At 40.9% G+C, this 26,864-nt stretch overlaps 1 protein-coding gene and 1 long non-coding RNA gene across 2 annotated transcripts in view; one reads left to right on the top strand and one right to left on the bottom strand.

Moving 5' to 3' along the window:
• LOC121402992 overlaps positions 1-2,674 on the top strand; it is a 79,696-nt gene extending 77,022 nt beyond the window's left edge. Inside the window, exons 4-5 of the long non-coding RNA XR_005966931.1 lie at positions 1,540-1,575; positions 2,323-2,674. This is a non-coding gene — a long non-coding RNA (uncharacterized LOC121402992). The remainder of the gene's footprint in view (positions 1-1,539; positions 1,576-2,322) is intronic.
• Positions 1-26,864, bottom strand: part of LOC108713984 (dipeptidase 2) — a 440,550-nt gene that overhangs the window by 342,832 nt on the left and 70,854 nt on the right. The window lies entirely within an intron of this gene.

Below are 26,864 nucleotides of genomic sequence, written 5' to 3'. Positions count from 1 at the left end.
TAAAATACCAGGAGCAGCATTTTTGCTGCCCCTGGTACCTAGAGGGGCGCTGCCGCCTGAGGCAACAGCCTCAACTCGCCTCTTTGGCGAAGCACCCCTGAGGGTCGAATATCGAGGGTTAATTAACCCTCGATATTCGACTGGGGAATGAAAATCCTTCGAATATCGAAGTCGAAGGATTTTTCCGATCGAAGGAATAATCGTTCGATCAAACGATTAAATCCTTTGAATTGAACGATTTGAAGGATTTTAATCCAACAATCGAAGGATTATCCTTCGACCAAAAAAAGTTAGGCAAGCCTATGGGGACCTTCCCCATAGGCTAACATTGAGCTTGGTAGCTTTTAGGTGGCGAACTAGGGGGTAGAAGTTTTTTCTTAAAGAGACAGTACTTCGACTATCGAATGGTCGAATAGTCGAACGATTCGAAGTCGTAGTCGAAGGTCGAAGTAGCCCATTCGATGGTCGAAGAAGCCAAAAAAACACTTCGAATTTCAAACTTAATGAATGGGCCCCTAAGGGTAGTACTTATTAAGGGATGTTGTGCTATCATTTTAGTCTTTGCCCAATTATCGTCCCATAGTGCATTTTCTATTGGGTAATTTCCCCACTCTTGTTCTATACAACTCCAATCTTTTTTCCCTTTTCTTGTAGTCCAGTTTAATATTCTGACCAAGTGTACGGCAGTATAATATAGATATGGATCTGGGGCGCCCATCCCTCCCTTTTCTTTGGGGTCCTTTAAGGTTTTATAATTAATTCTTGGTTTTTTTCCTTCTATATTCTATATTCTATATTCAGCGATTTTAATTTTTTAAAGAACGTTGGTAGAACTTGGAATAAATATAATCCTTTAGGCATAACAACCATCTTTATAGCTTGTATTCTTCCTGTCCATGATATTTAAATTTTTCCCCAAGTATCTATTATTTTTTGTAGAGATATTAGCATTGGTGTATAGTTATCTTGATATGCCTTCCCCAAATCCCCACATATATTTACCCCTAGGTATTTAATAGTGGATGGCGATCATTTAAATGGGAAGTTTTGTTTGATCTGCTGTACAATATCATCTTTCACATTTATGTTTACAATCTCAGATTTTGAGTAATTGATTTTAAAGTTTGAAAATTCTCCAAATTGCTTCAGTAAACTTATCAAATTTGATAAAGTGATTAAAGGGTTTGTTATATAGATCAGTAGATCATCAGCAAATGCTGCAGCTTTATATTCTTTACCCTTTATATTCACTCCAGAAATATCCTGATTTTTTGTTATGTTTGAGAGCAATATCTCCATCACCAATAGAAACAGAGTGGGCGATAGAGGGCATCCCTGTCTCGTTCCATGAAATATCTGGACTGTCTCTGAAAGGGTACCATTGATTTTTATTCTAGCAGATGGTCTATCGTATAAAGTATTCTCTGTCTCATTTGCTCCCTAATTCCAAAGTTAATCATTGTTTTCTCCAAGAATATCCAAGATATTCTATCGAATGCCTTTTCGACATCAGTCGTAAGCAAAAAGCTTCTCTTTTAGGTACAAAGCCTGCTTGATCCTAGTGAATAAGTGATGGTAAGTATTGTTTCAATCTCTTTTTTTATATATTAGCATATATTTTCATGTCGTTATTTATTAGAGATATAGGCCTATAACTTGAGCATAATTGAGGGTCTTTGTCTTGTTTCGGGATAATCGTAATGTGTAATGTGCCTGTACATGGAACCCCTTCTTATCTGATATATTATTGTAATAAGAATGTAATACAGATATTATATCTGCTTTAAATATTTTATAGAACCCTGCTATATACCCATCAGGGCCTGGGCTCTTTCCCAGGGGAAGATTATCAATTCCTTCTTCGATTTCTTTATGTGTAAATGGTGTTTCTAGCTCTGTTGCCTGTTCTTCTGTTAATGGTTTCAATTTTGTCTCTTTAATACATTTTTCCATTATTGCTAAAGGTTGTTCTTTTGTATTCTGTATAGTGCTTGATAATAATCTTTAAATGATTCCGCTATTCCCTTGGTATCATGGTGTATATTATTCTTTGCATTTTTAATCGCTATAATATTATTATTAGACGTGTTTTTTTTAATATTCTGGCAAAAATTTTATTGCATTTATCCCCTAACTCATATATATTCTGTTTTGTTCTTAAATATGCCTTTTTAACTTTATGGTTTAGGAGGGCTTTAAGTTGAACGCGTTTATTCTCCAAAACTATTAGCGTCTTTTGGACTACTGTTTCTTTATAAGTCTGTTCTAGTTGAGATATTTCCTGTACTATGTTATTAATCTCCTCTTCTCTCTTTTTTTCAGATTAGACCCCAAAGCTATCAAATAGCCTCTTAAAACACATTTTACAGATTCCCATAAATTTGATGGCGAGATCTCAGGTGTTTTATTGTTTAATATAATTTGTTTAATCCATTGTTGTATCAACTCCTTGTTTTCTGCATTATGTAATAAAAACTCATTTAGATGCCAATTAAACTCTGGTTTAGTTACCCCTGGTATTGTATATTTTGTTATTACCAGTGCGTGGCCTGATATTAATGATGTGGCTATATATGTTTTTTGAAATAAGTGTACCCATTGTTGTGATACCATTATGTAATCTTTACGTGAATAAACCTGATATTGCTTTGAATAATATGAGTAGTCTTTTTTTTGTGGGTTCACAACCCACCATATATCCACCAGGTATAAACCTATTAATGATTTTTTAACTCAATTAAGACTTTTATAGGAAATACTAGTTTTACTAGAAGATGTGTACAGTATTTTCCTCTCTCTCAGTAAATCTGTGAGTGGCTTCAGCGCTTTTCTTTTACGAAGCGTTATTTTGGACAAGTCCTAGTACAGTATAATCGTATTTCCTTTATATATAATACGATCTACTACTTTTGCCTTTAATAAGATTTCTTCCTTTATGGCATAGTTCAACAGACAGCAGAGTCGATCTATTGGGGCATTTGGGGGTGCCATTTTTGGCTTCTGAACCTGGTGTGCTCTTTCTATTTGTATTTCAACGACCTTCTCCTTGTTTAGTATGTTGTTGAAAATCTGTTGCAAGAAAGTCTTTATCTCCTCCTGCTGAATTGCCTCCGGCACCCCCTTACCCTGATATTTTTCCTCCTGTTTCTATTTTCAAGATCCTCCATTTGTCTTTGTAGATTTATTATAAGGCTTTCTTGTTGTTGCATTTGTAAATGTATAGATTTTTGATTATGCGATTGTACGATTTATCATGGCAGCCATATCCCTTTTAATGTCCAGAATGTCCACTTTAATAGAGGCAGTCATGTCTTGCAGCATCTCCCTGATGTCAGTCTTAGATGGCAGCTTGTCGATCTGTGCACACAGGTCGTCTGCCTCGCCATCCCCTTCGCTCTCTGATTCCTCAGGATCTTGAGCAGCTGCTTCCATGACCCCTTCTCTCCCCCTTCATGTCGGCGTGACATCTCTTTGGGGTAGATCGGGGGTTTTAAAAGCAGATTTTTCCTTTACCGCTTCTTTGCGGTTTTGTTTCTGCATTCTCCCCATGCTTTGCATTAATCTCCCTGCTGATAAACAGATAGCATGAGCGCCTAGCTCCGTGCTCCCTCCGCCATGTTGCTCAGCCACACCCCCATGAGCAGGACAGTTCATTTCTAATCCTGCAGTAAGGTTTAAGATCAGAACTGAGTTTTTTCTCAGCATTGGGCCATTTGCTTTGTAAGATGTCCCGTAGTTTTACTTGAATTGGACGTGTGAGGCATGCTTGCTTAAAATCAGCAGCTGTAACTGTAGATGATAATAAATCAGTCAGTGCTACAATTTCTATGTCCTCATCGAGTGTATCAGAAGCTGCAAGTAAAGGTAAACATGGAAAACATTCAGCAGTAACATTTTTAAAACCTGGTTTGTATTGCATTTTGTAATTGAAATTCAGTAGCCTTGCTGTCTATCTAGCTAAAAATTCTCTACCCCATAGGTAGGTTCTCCATTTTCTGTTGCCCAATCACATGCTAGACCTTCTTTTTCAACAGTTGAATGCTTACACTCTGTCTCTGTAAGTGTTCTGGATGCAAATGCAACAGTATTTTCTGTATGATTAGCATGGATCGTGTGAGAACTGCACCAACACCATAGTCTGAAGCATCTGTAGTAACTATAGTGTGTAGTGCAGGATCACATAAAGCTAGCACTGGACTGTCACAATTAACTGTTTCACTATTGCGAAGCTATGTTGAGCAGTGTCTGACCAAACCAGGCTTAAAGTTCCATGTAGTAAAGCTCTAAGTGGCTCCACAACTGAAACATAATTGTGAATAACCTTAGAATACCATGAAGTAAGACCTAAGAAAGCTTATAAGGTCTGAAAATCAGATGGAGTAGGTGCTTGTGTAACAGCATTGACATGGTCCGGGTCAGGCAGTAATCCCTCTTTTGAAATTATATGACCCAGAAATGACAGCTGAGTTTGTCTGAAGTAGCATTTGGAAAGGTTCAGTTTCAGTCCTGCAGAATCAATGCATTTCAGAACATTTTTTAGGTACGTGTCATGAAGATCCATATTTGGAGCATAGACAATTATATAATTCAAGTAGCATTGTATACCAGGTATGCCATGGAAGTATGGAAGACATCAGTCTTTGAAAACAACTTGGTGCTGAAGCCAGTCCATAAGGTACACGCTTGAACCGAAACAAACCATCATGGGTGATTGTAATGAGAGGGATTTTTAATCAATAATGGCTCATGGTAATACTTTGATTGAACCCAGTAGTTTCTTGTACTCAACATGATATACAAAGCAGCTTTTAGCTTCTTGTAGCATACTAACATTGAACCCAATATAATATACAAAGCAGCTTTAATCTTGTATAATGAAGCTTTGTCAATGGGCAAGTTAATCAAAATGGATGTCCTGATGACCTAATACTGGTTCTTTTTATGACTTTTGGAAATTTCTGGAAGTTCTCATATGTATTGTCTAATACGGTGGGCAGTGAGCAGAGGTATTAATTTACCACTGGATGTTGTTAAAACTGTAATTGCTCAGTCAACAAATGAATAAGAAAACAATACCTGCAACATATGGTAAAATCCACAGAGGTAAGGCACTTGCCCAAATTTGGCAGATTGATTTTATTGGCCCATTGCCACAGTCAAGAGGAAGTGTTTATGTGTGTACAGTTGTAGATACCTATTTAGGATATCTTTTAACATATGCCTGTAAAGCTGCTACACAGGCTAATGTCATTAAATTGTTGAATTTGTTGAAACTTCGTTATGGACTTCCGTTGCAAATACAAAGTGATAATGGGACTCATTTTACAGGTAATCTAATCAAAAAATTTGCTGCAGATAATAACATCGAATGGGTTTACCATATTCCGTATTAACCACAACTGGGTTAATAGAGCGAAGGAATGGCTTGTTAAAGGAACAATTAAAGAAATTAGGGTGCTTATAAGCAATGGAAAGATAATTTACATGAAGCACTCCTCATACAAAACAATAGACCATTAACACAAGGGAGTACCCCCATACAACATTTATTTGCTCATAATTACGTGTTCTGCTCTTCTAGTTAAGACTTGCAGTTACGCTGCTGGAAAATTAACCCAAATGCTATTCTTCCATTTCATGGAACTATGGGGGCTATTGTGTTGCATGGAATCATTTACTTTACCAACTAGGGAAATAATTATAATCCCTATCGGTATAGAAATTCAAATGCCATCTGGGTTTTATGGACAAATTACTCCAAGGTCCAACCTTGCAGTACAGGGAGTACAAATTGTAACAACTGTTATTGATCATGATTATCAAGGAGAAATCAAGGTTGCTCTATTTAATATCTCCATCAACATCATAGCATTTCAGTCTGGTGACCACTTTGCACAATTATTATTGTAGCCATACTGCTCAACTAAACCATGTTGGGTAGACCCTCCTCAAGTGTTAACAAGTTCAGGAGTGGGAAACTCCACTTCCACTGGTTTATCTGCTGGAGCTAAAATATGGATAGAAAAAACTTCTGGGCCACCTTTATCAGCTGATGTTATTGCTACAGGTGCTGACAATGTGGTGTTGGTTATTAGGGATGTAGCGAACGTCGGAAAAAAAGTTCGCGAACATATTCGCGAACTTGCGTCAAAAATGCGAACGGTTCGCGAACGTCGCGAACCCCATAGACTTCAATGGGAAGGCGAATTTTAAAAGCTAGAAAAGACATTTCTGGCCAGAAAAATGATTTTAAAGTTGTTTAAAGGGTGCAACGACCTGGACAGTGCCATGCCAGAGGGGGATCAAGGGCAAAAATGTTTCTAAAAAATCCATTGTTGACACAGCGCTGCGTTTTGTGCTGTAAAGGGCAGAAATGACACTACATTTCTAAACCTGTGTAATAAAATGCTTTAAAACGTCCGGCGTCTACATGCCAATCAAGTCGTGTAAAAGTTACAGCCTGTTCACACGCAAAGACGAAACGCGGTGCTTACTGCAACGCAAAAAGACGCAAAGAGCTTTAATGAATGATACCGTCAAGTGAGCAAATAATAGTTTTTAATTACTAGTTGCTTGTCACCTCCAGGATGTTCGTCCTGTTGGTGGCAATATTTCTGTAGTGGTGTGTTTAGCAGTCACCGTGCTTGTGCGCACGTGCACGGTCAGGCAGAGGTAATTCAATGTACAGTGAAGCGAACCAAAAAACACTGATTCTGCAGTGTGGGCCCAGTTTTGGTCTACTTTATTGATCACCTGCGGTGACCATAAAAGATGCGATTTTGCCACTGTTGCAGAACCCTGAAAAATTAGGCATGTGTACTTTCCTGAAAAATTATGTTTTTTTTGTCGCAGCCACTGAACCAGAAGTCCAGAAACAATATGCCATATAAATGCTGAAAATATTAATTTTTTTTTGTGGCAGCCACTGCAGCACAGAGGCCAGAAAAAATATGCCATATAAATGCAAACAATATTAATTTTTTTTTGTGGCAGCCACTGCAGCACAGAGGCCAGAAAAAATATGCCATATAAATGCAAACAATATTAATTTTTTTTTGGTCGCAGCCACTGCAGCACAGAGGCCAGGAAAAATATGCCATATAAATGCTAACAATATAAAAAATTTTTGTCGCAGACACTGAAGCACAGAGGCCAGAAAAAATATGCCATATAAATGCTGAAAATATTCAATTTTTTTGGTCGCAGCCACTGAAGCACAGAGGCCAGAAAAAATATGCCATATAAATGCTTAAAATATTCTGTTTTTTTTTGGTCGCAGCCACTGCAGCACAGAGGCCAGAAAAAATATGCCATATAAATGCTGAAAATATTCTGTTTTTTTTAGTCGCAGCCACTGAAGCACAGAGGCCAGAAAAAATATGCCATATAAATGCTGAAAATATTCATTTTTTTGTCACAGCCACTGAAGCACAGAGGCCAGAAAAAATATGCCATATAAATGCTGAAAATATTCATTTATTTTTGTCGCAGCCACTGAAGCAGAGAGGCCAGAAAAAATATGCCATATAAATGCTGAAAATATTCAATTTTTTTGGTCGCAGCCACTGAAGCACAGAGGCCAGGAAAAATATGCCATATAAATGCTGAAAATATTCTGTTTTTTTAGTCGCAGCCACTGAAGCACAGAGGCCAGAAAAAATATGCCATATAAATGCTGAAAATATTCAATTTTTTTGGTCGCAGCCACTGAAGCACAGAGGCCAGGAAAAATATGCCATATAAATGCTGAAAATATTCAGTTTTTTTTAGTCGCAGCCACTGAAGCACAGAGGCCAGAAAAAATATGCCATATAAATGCTGAAAATATTCAATTTTTTTGGTCGCAGCCACTGAAGCACAGAGGCCAGGAAAAATATGCCATATAAATGCTGAAAATATTCTGTTTTTTTTGGTCGCAGCCACTGAAGCACAGAGGCCAGAAAAAATATGCCATATAAATGCTGAAAATATTCTGTTTTTTTTGGTCGCAGCCACTGAAGCACAGAGGCCAGAAAAACTCAGGATTTACCTGGATTCAAATTAAACCAGTAGGGTTTGCACCCTAGTTTGTAACGGTGGTGGAGGGAGGAGGACGCTAAAGGACAGCTGTATGTGGAGTCATGAGGCGTGCAGAGAAGGACAGCTGCATGGGGAGTCAGAATCAGAAACTCAGAACAAGTCTTCCGGCGTGCAGTAACCCTCCGAGATCCACCCCTCATTCATTTTAATAAAGGTCAGGTAATCCACACTTTTGTGACCTAGGCGAGTTCTCTTCTCAGTTACAATCCCTCCTGCTGCACTGAAGGTCCTTTCTGAGAGGACACTTGAGGCGGGGCAAGACAAGAGGTTCATGGCAAATTGTGACAGCTCTGGCCACAGATCAAGCCTGCGCACCCAGTAGTCCAGGGGTTCATCGCTCCTCAGAGTGTCGATATCTGTAGTTAATGCCAGGTAGTCCGCTACCTGCCGGTCGAGGCGTTCTTTGAGGGTGGATCCCGAAGGGTTCTGCCGCTGCCTTGGGCTGAAAAACATTTGCATGTCTGACGTTACAGAGTGGCCAAAGTGCTTTGTCCTTGCAGGTGCGCTCGTGGCAGGATTACTGGCACCTCTGCCCCTGGAATGTTGATGAGTTCCTGAAGTGACATCACCCTTAAAAGCATTGTACAACATGTTTTGCAGGCTGGTTTGTAAATGCAGCATCCTTTCAGACTTGTGGTATGTTGGTAACATTTCTGCCACTTTATGCTTGTACCGAGGGTCTAGTAGAGTCGCGACCCAGTACAGGTCCTTCTCCTTAAGCCTCTTGATACGGGGGTCCTTCAACAGGCATGACAGCATGAAAGACCCCATTCTCACAAGGTTGGATGCAGAGGTATCCATCTCCGCTTCCTCGTTATCAAGGACTGCATCATCCACGGTCTCCTCCCCCCAGCCACGTACAAGACCAGGGGTCCCCAAAAGGTCACCACCAGCCCCCTGGGAAGCCTGCTCCTGTTGGTCCTCCTCCACCACAAAGCCACCTTCCTCCTCTGACTCCACTTCTGACACCTCTCCCTGCGTTGCAGCAGGTGCCTGGGTTCGTTCTGGTGATTCCGACCAGAAATCGTGCGCTTCCTGCTCCTCGTCACGCTGGTCTACAGCCTCATCTGTCACTCGTCGCACGGCACGCTCCAGGAAGAAAGCAAAGGGTATTAGGTCGCTGATGGTGCCTTCGGTGCGACTGACCATATTTGTAACCTCTTCAAAAGGGCGCATGAGCCTGCAGCTTCGCGCATAAGCACCCAGTAACGGGGGAAAAAAATCCCCAGCTCTGCAGATCCAGTCCTACCACCCAGTTCAAACAGGTATTCGTTGACGGCTCTTTGTTGTTGCAGCAGACGTTCCAACATGAGGAGCGTTGAATTCCAGCGAGTCTGGCTGTCGCAAATCAAACGCCTGACTGGCATGTTGTACCGCTGCTGAATGTCAGCAAGGCGTGCCATGGCTGTATAGGAACGTCTGAAATGGGCCGACACCTTCCTGGACTGCCTGAGAACGTCCTGGAATCCTGGGTACTTTGAGACAAAACGTTGTACTATTAAATTCAGAACATGTGCCATGCAGGGCACATGTGTTAAATTGCCCAGTCTCAGTGCTGCCAACAGATTGCTTCCATTGTCACACACCACTTTTCCGATCTTCAGTTGGTGTGGGGTCAGCCACCGATCGGCCTGTGACTGCAGAGATGACAGGAGTACAGATCCGGTATGGTTTTTGCTTTCCAGGCACGTCATCCCCAAGACAGCATGACAACGGCGTACCTGGCACGTCGAATAGCCTAGGGGGAGCTGGGGGTGCACAGGTGTGGAGGAGGAGGAGGACCCAGCAGCAGAGGACGAAGAAGAGGAAGAAGACGAGGTAGAGAGCGAAGGAGGAGTAGAGGTGGTGGCAGAACCGCGTGCAATCCGTGGCGGTGACACCAACTCCACTGTCGTTGTTGAGCCACACATTTCCTGCTTCCCAGCCATGACCAAGTTCACCCAGTGGGCAGTGTAGGTGACATACCTGCCCTGACCATGCTTGGAGGACCATGCGTCAGTAGTCATATGGACCTTTGGCCCAACACTAAGTGACAGAGATGCGGTGACTTGGCTCTGCACATGGTGGTACAGGTGTGGTATTCCCTTTTTTGAAAAAAAATTGCGGCTGGGTACCTTCCACTGCGGTGTCCCAATTGCTACAAATTTGCGGAAGGCCTCAGAGTCCACCAGCTGGTATGGTAAAAGCTGGCGGGCTAAGAGTGCAGACAAGCCAGCTGTCAGACGCCGGGCAAGGGGGTGACTCGCAGACATTGGCTTCTTACGCTCAAACATGGCCCTCACAGAAACTTGGCTGGGGGCAGATGACTGGGAATGGGAACTGGTGGTCAAGGTGGAAGGCGGAGTGGAGGGTGGTTCAGACGGGTCAAGGACAGCAGAGGTAGAGCAGTAAGATGCTGGACCAGAAGGAGGGTGGCTTTTAGTTTGCCTGTTGCCTTTGAGGTGTTGCTCCCAAAGTGCTTTGTGCTTGCCGTTCATGTGCCTTCGCATAGAAGTTGTACCTATGTGGCTGTTGGGCTTCCCAAGACTCAGTTTCTGACTGCACTCATTGCAAATTACAACGCTTTTGTCAGAGGCACACACATTAAAAAAATCCCACACTGCTGACCTTTTTGAGGCTGGCAATCTGGGGGTAAAAGTAGAAGTCGGCGGTGTTGGCGGCAATGGCGGGTGCGTTGGACGGCTGACCACAGGTGCCGATACATGTTGTTGCCCTACTGTTCCCTGCGAGCTGTCCTCCCTGCTTCTTCTAAGTCTTATTCTCCTCCTGCCTCTCTGACTCTCCGTCTCTCCATCTGAACTATCCTCCTCTTGCTCTCTTCTACTGGGCACCCACAAAACATCAATCTCCTCATCATCATTCTCCTCAGATGCATCAATTTCTTCTAACAGCTCACAGAAGGAAGCAGCAGCGGGGACCTCCTCGTCATCACTCATTATGTCCATCTCTGTTGTGTTCTCTGCCAGAATTAAATCTGGTGTAACGTCCTCATCTCCTTCATCTTCTTCTGCCAATAATGGTTGCGCATCACTCAGTTCAAGAAACTCATGTGAAAATAACTCCTCTGACTCCAGTGAAGAAGGGGCGCCGGTGGTGGAGGAAGTGTTACGTGGGGTGCCCATAGCAGTGGAGGATGAGGATGTTGTGGTAAAGTTAGAAACGGTAGAGGATGGGGTGTGCTGTGTAAGCCAGTCAACTACCTCTTCAGCATTTTGGGAGTTCAGGGTCATTGCCTTTTTAAAACTGGGCAATTTCCTAGGGCCACAGGATAGCATAGCAGCACGGCCCCTAGTGCCTCTGCGTGGCGGCCTGCCTTTGCCTGGCATTATTTTTAAAACAAAAACAACAACAACTCAGGTGGTGTTTCTGGAGACGGTATTATTATTGATATTTAGACAGAATGTGAACAAGCTCACAGAGCTAGATGGGAGTTGTTTGAAAATGAAGAAGAAGAAGAACACACTGGGCAAACAAGGCCTACAAGGTCAACGTATACACTACTACAGCAGTGGATACGGAATATATTATTGCTGCCTGAAAAACGTCACTCGGGTGGTGTTTCTAGAGACGGTATTATTATTGATATTTAGACAGAATGTGAACAAGCTCACACAGCTAGATGGGAGTTGTTTGAAAATGAAGAAGAAGAACACACTGGGCAAACAAGGCCTACAAGGTCAACGTATACACTACTACAGCAGTGGATACGGAATATATTATTGCTGCCTGAAAAACGTCACTCGGGTGGTGTTTCTAGAGACGGTATTATTATTGATATTTAGACAAAATGTGAACAAGCTCACAGAGCTAGATGGGAGTTGTTTGAAAATGAAGATGAAGAACACACTGGGCAAACAAGGCCTACAAGGTCAACGTATACACTACTACAGCAGTGGATACGGAATATATTATTGCTGCCTGAAAAACGTCACTCGGGTGGTGTTTCTAGAGACGGTATTATTATTGATATTTAGACAGAATGTGAACAAGCTCACACAGCTAGATGGGAGTTGTTTGAAAATGAAGAAGAAGAACACACTGGGCAAACAAGGCCTACAAGGTCAACGTATACACTACTACAGCAGTGGATACGGAATATATTATTGCTGCCTGAAAAACGTCACTCGGGTGGTGTTTCTAGAGACGGTATTATTATTGATATTTAGACAAAATGTGAACAAGCTCACAGAGCTAGATGGGAGTTGTTTGAAAATGAAGATGAAGAACACACTGGGCAAACAAGGCCTACAAGGTCAACGTATACACTACTACAGCAGTGGATACGGAATATATTATTGCTGCCTGAAAAACGTCACTCGGGTGGTGTTTCTGGAGACGGTATTATTATTGATATTTAGACAGAATGTGAACAAGCTCACACAGCTAGATGGCAGTGGTTTGAAAATGATGAACACACTGGGCAAATAATGCCTACAAGGTCAACGTATACACTACAGCAGTGGTGGATACGGAATATATTATTGCTGCTTGAAAAACGTCACTCAGGTGGTGTTTCTGGAGACGGTATTATTATTGATATTTAGACAGAATGTGAACAAGCTCACACAGCTAAGTGGCAGTGGTTTGAAAATGAAGAACACACTGGGCAAATAATGCCTACAAGGTCAACGTATACACTACAGCAGTGGTGGATACGGAATATATTATTGCTGCTTGAAAAACGTCACTCAGGTGGTGTTTCTGGAGACGGTATTATTATTGATATTTAGACAGAATGTGAACAAGCTCACACAGCTAAGTGGCAGTGGTTTGAAAATGAAGAACACACTGGGCAAATAATGCCTACAAGGTCAACGTATACACTACAGCAGTGGTGGATACGGAATATATTATTGCTGCTTGAAAAACGTCACTCAGGTGGTGTTTCTGGAGACGGTATTATTATTGATATTTAGACAGAATGTGAACAAGCTCACACAGCTAAGTGGCAGTGGTTTGAAAATGAAGAATACACTGGGCAAATAATGCCTACAAGGTCAACATATACACTACAGCAGTGGTGGATACGGAATATATTATTGCTGCTTGAAAAACGTCACTCAGGTGGTGTTTCTGGAGACGGTATTATTATTGATATTTAGACAGAATGTGAAAAAGCTCACACAGCTAAGTGGCAGTGGTTTGAAAATGAAGAACACACTGGGCAAATAATGCCTACAAGGTCAACGTATACACTACAGCAGTGGTGGATACGGAATATATTATTGCTGCTTGAAAAACGTCACTCAGGTGGTGTTTCTGGAGACGGTATTATTATTGATATTTAGACAGAATGTGAACAAGCTCACACAGCTAAGTGGCAAGGGTTTGAAAATGAAGAACACACTGGGCAAATAATGCCTACAAGGTCAACGTATACACTACAGCAGTGGTGGATACGGAATATATTATTGCTGCTTGAAAAACGTCACTCAGGTGGTGTTTCTGGAGACGGTATTATTATTGATATTTAGACAGAATGTGAAAAAGCTCACACAGCTAAGTGGCAGTGGTTTGAAAATGAAGAACACACTGGGCAAATAATGCCTACAAGGTCAACGTATACACTACAGCAGTGGTGGATACGGAATATATTATTGCTGCTTGAAAAACGTCACTCAGGTGGTGTTTCTGGAGACGGTATTATTATTGATATTTAGACAGAATGTGAACAAGCTCACACAGCTAGATGGCCACTGGGCAAATAATGCCTGCAAGTGCACTACTATTGGTGCACTACTATGAAGAACAGCAAACAGCACTGGACACCTTAAAGAACAGTAAGATAAGTAAAATAAAAAAAAAATTATATGTATATTAAAAAAAAAAAATATTCTCGGGTTGGTGCTGCTGAACTACTGGGAGCAGCACAGTAGCACACCAGTCCCACTCCCCAACACTGCTAGACTAATAGCACTTGGCTGTTAAAGTAGCAAAGTAAAACAACAAAAAAGAAAATAAAAGCAGTCCTTACAAGGACTATTGGGTTATTACAGCAGTCAGCAGATGAGATCAGAAGAGATCAGTGCCCACAGCAGGCAGCTACATACAGAGCACTGCAGTAGAAGGTAGATTACTAGCCAGCAAAGCTACCCTAAAATGTCCCTCAAATCCCTGCAGACTTCTGTCCCTCCAATACAGAGCAGTATCAAGTAGATTACTAGCCAGCAAACTTACTATCAACTGTCCCTCAAATCAGTGAAATCACTAGCAGCTCTCTCCCTACACTAGCTCTTCCAAGCACACACAGGCAGAATGAAAAAACGCTGCAGGGCTTCAGTTTATATATGGAAGGGGAGTGGTCCAGGGGGTGTGGGGGTGGTCCAGGAGGGAGAGCTTCCTGATTGGCTGCCATGTATCTGCTGGTCTGGGGTGAGAGGTCAAAAAAAAGCGCCAGGTAAGGCGAACCCAAAATGGCGAACGTCGCGCGACGTTCGCGAACTTGCGGCGGACGCGAACAGCCGATGTTCGCGCGAACAAGTTCGCCGGCGAACAGTCCGCGACATCCCTATTGGTTATTCAACCAGGAAATGAGAAGTGGGAATATATCCCTAAAAACAAATGTTACTTCCGGGAATAAAACACTTCATAATATAATACCTAATCATTTTTTTTTGCCTTACAGATCCTAATTTGTGTTGGTGTATCGGTTGCAGTCGCTCTACTCTCTTCGGTAGGGTCCAATTTCCAACCTCGCTACAGTGTTCCAGAGGAACAGCAACAGCTCAGCCAGCAATGAAACCCACAGCACAATGTGTGGGAATATCTGGCAACCAAGGTTTTGTTTACCAACCACTTGTGTCTAACGAAGAGTAGAGGGGTAGCAGATGTACTATCTACCTGTTTGGTTGCAGTACCCACACAACTCACCATATTAAAGAATGTGTTTATAGATGTTCTCACAGACTCGAATATACAGGACTCTGATATGATACACCTATATAATCCATATTATGTGTCTCCCAATTGTCCTGATGTTTCTTTATTACAGGAAGATACGTTGCAATACTGTCATACACACCACCATGCAATGTTATAATACTCAGGTAGCTCCTTCACATACGAAAGCTGAACAAGAGATATTGGGCCTATCTTTTAGCATAGTGGGATCTCCAGCTATAGCAGCTTATGGCGCCAAGCAGGTAGGCAGATTAGCTTGTCTAGTGGCAAAGAACATTAATTACACAAGTCAGGCTTTAACAGGTTTGTTGCTGGATCTACAGGGAACGCGTAAAGCAGTTTTACAAAACCGTGCTACAATTGATTACTTGTTACTAGTTACAATCATGGGTGTCCGGATTTTGAAGGTATGTGTTGTTTCAACTTAAGTGATCACTCTCACACCATTCACTGTAATATTGATAAATTGTGTGAACTAGAAGAACACATTTATCAAATAGAATCACAAGGGTGGTGGGACTGGTTACTTGGATGGATACCTGATTTTGGGCAGTTAAGATATATTCTTGGTATTATCATTATAATCATTGTGTAAGTTTCTATAGTATATTATATCATTATTAATAATATACCTCAACCCACTTACTAGGGTTTCTGGTTCTTTTGAGCAAGCAGACAATGAATCCACACCAATGAGCATATATTAAAGTGATATATTGTAAAATAAATCAATTGATTGTTCTACATAAATGATTACACTTAGACTAAACAATAATTACAATATTTACAGTTACACATTACGCAAGTCTACATTGATGTTACCAAAAAGGTAGGGGAATAGAGTTCAGCTTCATCTCTGTCTTCCCCTCTGGTCTTCATTCCTCACATCTTGCCTTGTCCCAGGCTCCTCCGGCTTCTCCAGCTTTCTAGCTGCATCCTCTCAGCTGCCCAGCTCTCTTCACATTTGTCCAGTGTTCTTTTATCCTGGGTTCTCACCTGCCCCCACAGAAGCCCTCCCAACTGCCAAGATGCTGTGATAAACCCCCAACTTGCCTGCATCCTGTTGAGCAAGTTTTTCTCGCATACACAACCAGTTTTATGGTCCCACAGCAGACATAGGCCTTAGTAATAGTAATAGGGTTTCACTAACTTTCTTTATTAAAGTGTCTCGTAAAACTACAGTACACACAAGGATAAAATTGATTGTAGAAAAGAGAAGAGAAAAAAGAACCTTGTTTTGTGACTGCGAATTGCCTTCAACGGTTATACTTTTGAGAAAGCTGTGGCGAAACGCGCGTTAGGTCAAGACTCGACTCTTGATTTTCTTTTAATAATTATTTCACCTCGGTGAACAGAAATTGCACCTTTTTAAACAAACAGGTATCTTTCCTGTACTTTATCTTAAACCTGTTTTCTCTCCATGAACTGAATGGTCTGCATTTTTTTAGGGTTAAATAGCCTCTCTTCTTAGATAGAAAAGATTAACAAACGAGACCACAGCCCTTCATTTTCTGCCTTCTCCCACTTTGTGGTGCTCCTAGGGACTTAGAAAAATTATAACTAGAAATCTTGGGAGCAACTCCACCAACTATCTATTTTCACAATTCCTCACTTATCCTCAAGGAGCGGTTGGGTTAATCTGCAACTGAGAAGCACTAATTTAAACTTACTCAATCAACTTTTTTATCATTAGCACTGGTCACTTTTCGTATTTATTACCTCAATTATCACGATAAATATGAATTAAGAGGTTTTTTATCAACCAATGCAGCACAGGCACTTTATAACTTATATTAATCAATTATAATTTATTAGTTAACTAATATTATACTAAGAATTTGCTAATCTAATTGGTACTAGCGTTTTTATAGAATTAATAATTGATAAAATACACACAGAGCCGGTGTAGTGACAATCAATATTTTATTGGTTGTATTTATTTAAGCACATGCACTTTATATTTATTGGCACAAGCTGAGAAATCTACATATATGTATTAACTGATTGGTGAATGAAAAAGTTGGTCACTTAAAGAATTGACACACGGTCTACAGAAGTGAGGGTTAGTTTTAACCGTTGAAGGCAATTCGCAGTCACAAAACAAGGTTCTTAATTCTCTTCTCTTTTCTATAGGCCTTAGTAATCACAGGAAACCTTTGTTATGATAATCAGGGCTTCATGTATGTTCCCTGAACAACAGCTTTCATATTAAATAAGAAAATCAAGATGGCAATTTCTTACAAGTGTATTAATTATATTGATGTGTTGTATTGTTCTGTGTTTTTTGACTTTCTCTAATCTATTCAAAGCATGTTGTTCTAATAACATACAGATAGCTGTCTCTAAGTCTAATAGGTCAGCTATACCTATTTCATATGACTGCACACACCTACCCTTTAGTAGTCCTGAAGATTCAATCTATTATAATGACATTAATACTATCATCACTAACAATTCTACCCCAGTGGATTCAATTTTCTACCAAAGTATGAATTTTGAACAACCTTCACAAGAGGTTTTGATCTAAAAAAAAGAAAAAAAACTGGGAAAGTATGTTTAATATTACCAAGAGCCAAAGTGTGTAATGTAACGAGAGGGATTTTTAATCAATAATGGTTTATGGTAATACTTTGATTGAACCCAGTAGTTTCTTGTACTCAACGTGATATACAAAGCAGCTTTTAGCTTCTTGTATCATACTAACATTGAACCCAACATAATATACAAAGCAGCTTTAATCTTGTATAATGAAGCTTTGTTGATGGGGAAGTTAATCAAAATGGATGTCCTAATGACCTAATACTGGTTCTTTTTCTGGATGTTCTCATATGTATTGGAATATCAAATGAAAAAGGTTGACACAAACTGGATCACTCTCCACGATGTAGTTAAAAAATGTATTTAATTAGAACAGCAACATCCCAAATGCCTTATGCATTTCATGAGCCTATGATTAAGTGCCCAAAAGGCACGAAACAGGTAAGGCATTTTGGATGTTGCTGTTCTAAATAAATACATTTTTTAACTACATCGTGGAGAGTGATACAGTTTGTGCCAACCTTTTTCATTTGATATTCTGTCACAGTGCCTTCCTGTGCTGAAGGCTTAAGGTGTGAGCACCTGGATCCCCCAATGCATTGGGTAAGTTAAACCCTCAAAAAATTTACAATTTGGAGCTTGAAGCACTATACAAATTATTTATGTATATAATTCTCAAATGTATTGTCTAATATGTTAAGGAGTTTTCAAGCCCCTATCAGACTCTTCTTTATCATAGCTAGGGGCACAATATGCTATTAAACTACTAGTTAGCCAGATAAGATCTTTGCTTCGGATGCGCTTGTTGGGAGTCTGGCCAGCTTCGGATGAGCGCATGAGAAGCAGGATCTGTTATTAACCAAACCATTATATGAATCATATGAGCTATTGATTAAACTACTATATGAGCTCATTGTGCATAGTCACATATAAAACTGGAGGTCTCTATCCGGTCAATTGATATTCGTATGTGGGGTTTACGCGTGCCGGCTCAGGACCTTCTGTGAACCATTTGAGCCTCGATCTACGGACTGTTTAGGGATCTCCCAGTCGTACAGGCAGAGAGGGGGTGGCTGGCATACTGTGCTCACTCGGTAATGTATATCTTCTTCAATCTATGTATGTAATAAACCTTTGCTTATATGTAGCTGGTGTGTTTGAATTACTTCCGAGAGACTAATAGAACCACAATTAAAACAGTGATAAATTCAGTGAGGTCTCTGCTGTCCTCATGCAGTAATACTTGATGATAAGCACTCTGAAGATCCAGGGTAGAAAAGACTTTTGCTCCTCGGAGTTCTGAAAATATTTTCTCTATGTGTGGCAAGGGATGATTATCCATAACACCTGCTTTTTTAGGTTCACGGAGATCATTTTTACAACAATTGGTGAAACCCATTCAGAGGATTTTGATTTTTCAATCACATCTTGCTCTACCAGTTTCTTTAGTTCCTGTGAGACAGTCTCCGTTACAGAGTAGGGCAATCGCCTCAATTTCTGGCGTACTAGTTTTACATCTGGTTTAAACTTAACTTTGTGTACAAAGTTCTTTTCACAACCCTAGTGTTGCTTTGTGGTGAAATTTTAGACACTGACTGTGTGGCAGGCACTGGTGATGTGGACCATCAACAAATTGTATGTTTAATGCACTAAAGAGAACCCTTCCAAGTATAGCAGTACCCTTATTCACAATGTAAAAGTCACATTTTGCTGTATTTGATTCAAATATTACAGTCATTAGCAAGCAACCAAGCACAGGGATTGGATCCTTTAAGTAACTGACCAGTCTCAGTGCAGCTGCAACAAGCGGATCTTTTGCAAAGTATTTCAAGAAAATATTCTTTGGTAGTATAGAAACAGCATCAGGTTAATGGAGTGTCCCTTGTCAGCAGAAGCAGTATTGACATTGACAGTACATATATTAATACTGTGACATTTGTAGTAGTGACTTTATGAACATGTTTAGCAGAACTACGGCAGATCTTAGCAAAATGTCCTACTTTTTTGCATTTTCGGCACTGTACAGCTTTTGCAGGACATTTTCAGTGTGTTGTGTTGAACCACAGCTTAAGCAGTTTTTTTATTTGTATTTGCTGCACAGTTTTGCAGTGTAGGTGAATCTCTTTCCTTAGCACTGTATTTAGCTTGTGACTGTGCATTATTAGGCCATAGTGCTGGATTCACAGTTTGTACATTCCCAGCAGTTCCCTGACAGAGTGTTTTAGCCTCTGCCACTGCTGTTTCAATTTGGCTAGCAACTGTAATAGCCTTTGCAAGGGCTAAATTCTGCTCTAGGAGCAGTCTCTCTCTAATGCGAGATGAGTTTGTTTTTTCCACTATTTGATCATTTAGCATTTCATCTAAGTCACAGGTAACAACCAGCTCTCTCAAAGCTGCTACAAATTGTTGGATTCGCAATTCCACTGTCCACGTTGGCGGAATTTATGTCTTTCAGCCACCACATTTACTCTTGGCATGAAAAAGTTCTTTATAGCAGTAAGAGCAGTTTCATCAGTCTCATCAGCTAATGGTAATGTATAGAATACACGCTGTCCCTCTGCTCCCAGGCAGTGAATACATAAAGCATGCTTTCTAGCAGCAGAATTCTCCCCTACGGATCCAAGCAGTAAAATATATGGTAGGCTCACCAGGGTTTGGGAGAAAAGGTGCAGGCTGCTGCAGAGGTAGAGGTAGAATTTGTTATTTTTTGGTAGCCGAGGATGAATAGAGTATAACAGTGCTTTATTAGCAGGTTCATGCAGCCATTACACAACAGTAACTTCCAACTCTAGCACTCTTAAGCAGTATAGAAAGTACTATGTATACACAGTATAACTCATGTGCACAGTGACACCTGCAGGCCATTTGTATACACACCACATATACCAAAGCAGGTGTCATGTACGGACCCCAAATAAAAATAGTGCATATGAAATTTCTCCTCTGTCGATTCGCCTTCTGTGAATAAAGACTTGTTACATGCATATTATGTGCCACAAGACCGCTTAACAGCACAAAGACCCCCCAAAATATATATTTTTGGAAAGTACACATTCTGATGAATCCAAAACAGGTAATAATGTCTTTCTACTCCAAACTGCCATACTGCAAAGCTACGCTAAACGCAGTGGTTTTTATGACATTTCTGAAAATTGCCTAAAAAAATTGCAATTGGTCGCATATATCTCACCCAATTTCTTACATACAATTGTAAAACACTCGAAATATTGATGCCAAGGGTCTACTGAACAGTTTGATGCCCAATATGCATAGATGAACCGAAGTAGCTGACATGTGCGGACCCCAAATAGAAATAGTGCATATGAATTTTCTCCACTGCCGATTCGTCTTCTGTGAACAAAGGCACAAGACCGCCTAACAGCACAAAGACCCCCCAAAACCATATAATTTTGTAAAGCACGCATTCATACGAATCAAAAATTGCTAAAAATGTGTTTGTACTCCAAATGATCAATGTGCAAACAACGCTGAAAAAAACATAGGGAACAACAATGCAAGCATAAAACCGCAATAAAATCACAAAAATCAAATACATTTAGGCAAATCCGACAGCATGGTTAGCGGTTAGAATGCTTGATCATGTTGTCACGCTGGAAAATCAACAGTTTTAGGGGAATATCAAGAGGGAGACTGATTAAATGAAGAAGTATAAAAAAAAAAGTGTGTGTTTGTGTATGCACACACGTACAGCGCTAAAAAGTGTATAAATGTGTGTATATTTGTATGTAAGGGTGTACAAGTCTGAAAAACAAAAAAAGGCAGAGCATCAACAAAAACAACTAATAATAATAATAATAATAAAACTTGCACTAACTGTACTGTGTATATCTAAATACATATATGTGTGTGTGTAATAGAGATAAAAACAGGGCACTTACCATTTCTAGGTGAAGGGGGGTCCTTAGCAGAGCTGACGAGTCCTGATGCAGAGATGGCGGGTCCTGATCTCAAAGCTGGTGTTGGAAGTGCGTGGGCATCACAAAGTCACAGAAGGAGGAAGACGCAGCCAGGTTATATAGTTAAATAGTTAAATCGGGTTGAAAAAAGACAAAGTCCATCAAATTCAACCCCTCCAAATGAAAACCCAGCATCCATACACACACACCCCTCTATACTTTCACATAAATTATATATACCCATACCTATACTAACTATAGAGTATAGTATCACAATAGCCTTTGATATTATTGTGGATATCAGGATTTTCGATTAAAATTATATATATAAGGGATATGTATTGTATAAACTACAATGATTATAGAACAGGACACTGCCACAGAACAGCTGTGTTAAGCTCTACCCTTCAAGGTTAGAGGCTTTTCTACTAATTAGGGTTGTAGAATGTTTGCATAGAACTAGGAATACATATGTTGTCTCATGTCACAAGTATTCCTAGTGCAAGGTTGAGAAAGACACTTATAGCCTCAAAAACACACCCACTGCACAGATAACATTCTGGACACTGTGCTAGCACAGCAAATATACTTATTTGGACTATACTTGGGTCAGGAAGGATTATACTAAAATGGACAGAGAGGCATAGTTATGTTAAACCAAGGACGATGATTGGATGTCAAGGGATCAGCCCCATGATCAGCAAATGGACCAAAACTCTTTGGGGCAAATTCACTAAAGGGCGAATTTTTGCCAGCATCTGCTTGCCACACTTCGCCAGGTGCAAATTCATTACCACTACGCTAATTTGCTAAAATGAGAAGTTGTCTCAGCAGTCAAACGCTGTGCGAGAATTTCATAGCAAATTATCGCCAGCGTTCATGTCTTTGTTAGTACTGTTACGCTTAGGTGAATTTGAATAGGGTGGTACATAAAAGTCGTATGGATTTCTTTATTAGTGATGTTGGTGCAAATGCTTGAAGTGGCTTGAACTTTTTATTACAAATGTCCAAAGAGGCATAATAAAGACATAAAAGATCCTCTAATGCCCTAAACATGAGCCCACTCTAAAACAAATGTGGTATGCCCCTCAAATGTCTGGAAAAAAATGTTAACACAAAAATCTTTAATAGTTAGGACTTCTGAAGGCAATCCAGCTCTAAAAAAGTAAAAGGCGCCAGCTTTATTTTACAACTTTTATGAATTTCCGGCATACAGGATATGATGTCACTGACATAAGATTGAGGAAGATGTAGCTATGTTTTATCAGTTCACCTGGTTTGAGGTGGCAAAGTAAACTCTGGAGAAAGAGGTAACAATCAGTAAAATTTGCATCTTAGTGAATTTGCAGAGTAACGAAGATTTACCAGAGCGAAAAGTCGCCTGGCTATAGAGTGTGAACGTACGCTAGCGACGGTCTCAATCGCTAGCGAATTGTACTATATGCCTGTTAGAATTTCTGGTGAATTGTCGATTTTGCTGGGTTTATCTTCGGCGGTAGCTGCCCAAATGAGAGCCTCTGATAAGCATTGTAAAATGTCACCTGAGTATCAAGTGGGTGACAGGTCTGGCTAGGAACATTACATTGACATTTCTGTCCACCAAGTTAGGATCCAAATTCTATTTTCAGTATCTGAATCATTAACCCCAGCTCTGTCCATTTAGAACTACCTCCTGAACTTACGATTTTTAATTATTTTCATGTCTCTTTATTGAAGCCCACTAGAGTTGTGCATCAGTTTTCTCCTCCTCTGATCTCTGTTGAGGGTCAGCCTAAATATTTGGTGAAGAGTCTACTGGATTCTCCCTTTCCAGAGGCAAACTTTAATATTTGGTACATTGGAAAGGTTATGGTCCTGTGGAGAGATTTTGGGTCCCTGCCTCTAATGTTCGGGCTGATCAGCTGGTGAGACAATGTCATGGCAGGTTCCCTGATAAGCCTAGGGGTCCAGTGGCCCCCTCTTGAGGGGGCATTAATGTGAGAGTACCTGATGGCCTAGTGGGGAGGAGGGGACACCCTGCTACCACTTACTTTGTGTGCCAATCACTCACACACTCGCAGTACTTCTAGGTTTGACGTGTGCGATGCATCTGATGTCATCGCATTTGCCATGAAATTCAAATATTTAAAGGGACCGCGGGCAATAACCCACTTCCCAGCATAGGTTTAATTTTAATAGTTCCTGGGTGCGATTCAAGTCTGTTTAACCTGTTCCTGACCTTGCCTGTCTGTTACACACTAAGTAGAACCTATAGTTGGGCAAATAACCTAGGGCTCCAGCATCTTTTATAATGAAAATTTGGTGCCAAATGCGGACGTGCTGGCGTCACACGCTGATGTCGCGGCACTGTGTATTGGTGAGTGAGACTCCTGGGTGCAGCCATTTTGTCTGTGGCGCCAGGAAGGATGGATGCACCTCATAGTACCCCCACCCCATGGGGGGCCACAGGACCACCAAGGCCAGTCTTAAAGGAAACTGCTTGTGGAATTTTGTTGGAGAAGAGGTGCATGGACATCCAAATGCTTAATCTATGACTGTTCTTCACGACCAAAACCGTTACACTGGACCAAGTACTATAAGGAGCTCTGAGAGATTCTAGTGTCCAGGATCCTCTCAACGTCATATTCTTGTTGACCATCTACAATTATTGGGGCATGAGAAGAGAAGGAATTGCCCATTACCACTGGTTTAATAAGAGATACATAGAAAACATTTGGGATCCGCATCTCAGGGAGGAGGTTGAATACGAAAAGCCACTGGATTAATGATTTCAACAATGAGAAAGGAACAATTGAATTTAGGAACCAATTTGGCAGATGGTATTTTGAGATAAATATTTCTTGTAGAAAGCCAGACTTTGTCTCCAATAGAGTATAGAGGAGGAGATTTATGTTTTTTTTTATCAGAAAAGGTCTTCTGTGACAAGGAATTCCTTTCCAGATTGGCCTTTGTAGCATGCCAGATGCAGGGGCGTAACTATAGAGGAAGCAGACCCTGCGGCTGCAGGGGGGCCCAGGAGGTATAGGGGCCCCATGAGGCCCTAATTCATATACAATTTCAATAAATATTGGAGAAACAAGTCAACCTCTAAACATTTTGGGGGCCTGAAAAATAATTTGCTGTGGGGCCCAGTAATATCTAGTTACGCCAGATGGCAGACATATGGGCTACTTGGTAACTGGCTGTAGGAACGTCAGAAAGGAGAATATCCTGGGGGAAAGCCAGATGATGTTGCCCATATACACAGAAGAATGGTGAATTCCTAGAAGAGGCATGAGTAGAGTTGTTATAAGCAAATTCAGCCCAGGGAAGAAGGTCAGACTAATCATCTTGACATAATGAGATATGGCATCTCAAAAATTGTTACAGTGACTGATTTACACATTCTGCAGCTCCATTCAACTCGGGATGGTAAGCGGAGGAAAAATGAAGGGAGATGTCCAGAGATTTGCATAAACAATGCCAGAATTTAGAGACAAATTTGGTACCTCTATAAGATACTACTTCGGTAGGGAATTAATGAAAACAAGAAATATGTTGAATAAACAATTTAGAAAGCTCCAGTGCCGAGGGTAGTTAACTTAACGGAACAAAGTGGGCAATTTTACTGAATTTGTCTATTACCACCCAGATGACAGTGTTGCCCCGAGAGGGAGGCAATTCAAAAATTAAGTCCATGGCAAGGTGAGTCCAAGGTCTGGAGGGATTAGGAAGCAGTTGCAGGAATCAACTAGGAGGGCCTTGGAAGATGCACAAACTGAACAGGAGGCAACAAACGTCCTTCTGTATTGAAGGCCACCAAACTAGATGGGTTAGGAGGTCTGTAGTTTTTCTAATCCCTGGATGACTAGCTTGTAGAACTGGAACTATGGGTTTGTAGAAAAACGATCTGTCGAAGGTTTGGGGGAATGTAAGTCATACTGACAGAAGTATCAGCAGGAGCACAAGATTGGGCCGATAAGATTTGAGAGGCTACTTGAGGAAGTAAGGCTGAAATAATTCTGGTGGGAGGAATGATGGTGTCATTATTCTTGAAACAATGATCCTCAGAAGAGAAACTCCTGGAGAGAGCATCCGCTTTTCTATTCCTGGTACCAGGTTTGAAGGTGATGATGAAATTGAAACAGGAAAAGAAGAGTGCCCAATGGGCCTGCCACGGATTCAGTCAGCAGAGAGCCTGGATATACTAAAGTAGATCCTTCCAATAAAGGTCTCCATTCCTCCAAAGTCAATTTTACAGCCAGTAACTCCTTATTACCAATATCATAGTTCTGCTCAGTAGGGGTAAATTTCTTGGAGAAGAACGCACACAGGTGAAGCTTCCTGTCACTAACTTGCCTCTGAGATAAAATAGCTCAGCTCCAACATTAGACACCTCTACTTCAATGAAGAAAGGCTGGAGAGGATTGTGATGTTTGAGAACAGAAGCAGACACAAATGACTGCTTTAACAACTCAAAGGCTTCTAAGGCAGCAGACGACCAACAATTGGGCTTCCCTCCTTTCCGAATAAGAGCCAGAATAGGATCGGGATGAGCAGAGAATCCCATAATGATTTCTCTGTAGTAGCTGGCGAATCCAATGAATGGCCAATGAATGTATGGCCTTAGTACTGTTGGGAAGAGATTAGTTCTGAATCTCTGTTACCTTCACAGGATCTATTTTGAACCCTTTCTGCCAGATGATGTATCCCAGAAAGGGAATTCTGGGGACTTCAAAAGTACATTTATCCAACATGTCATACAGAGCGTTTTTCCTTAACCGAGATAGAACTTCTCAGACATGAAGTCTATGCTTATGCAAATCTTTAGCGAATATTAGAATATCATCCAAGTAAACTACAACACTTCTACTCAATAAATTTCAGAAGATGTCATTCACAAATTCCCGGAAGATGGCTGGCACATTACAGAGGCTGAAGGACATCACCAAGTATTCATAATGGCCATCATGGGTATTAAATACCATCTTCCATTTACCACCTTCCCGGATGCATATCAGATTATAGGTTCCCCAGGGATCAAGTTTCATAAAGAGATTAGCCCCTTTCAGTTGATCGAAAAGTTCTGAAATAAGAGATAAGGGGTAGCGGATTTTGGAAGTGATTTTATTCAGCCCTCTATAGTCAATGCAGGAAGTAAACCTCCACTATCATCTCAACAAAGAAAAACCCCACCCCGGCAGGAGAAGTGGAGGGTCGAATAAATCTGCACTGTAAATTTTCTTGTATGTATTCCTTTCATCGCCTTGGTTTCAGAGGGGGATAGTGGATAGGTACGGCCACGGGGGGCATGGTGCCAGGTAGAAGGTCAATAAGACAATCATATGGACGATAAGGGGGTAAAGTCTCAGCAGATTTTTTACAAAAGACATCAGAAAAATCTTAATAAATGAAGGGCATTGAGGGACGATCCATCAAAGCCGAGGCAAT

This window comes from Xenopus laevis, chromosome 4L (assembly GCF_017654675.1).
Source record: "Xenopus laevis strain J_2021 chromosome 4L, Xenopus_laevis_v10.1, whole genome shotgun sequence".
Taxonomy (NCBI): domain Eukaryota; kingdom Metazoa; phylum Chordata; class Amphibia; order Anura; family Pipidae; genus Xenopus; species Xenopus laevis.
This window is presented reverse-complemented; position numbering and strand designations above follow the sequence as displayed.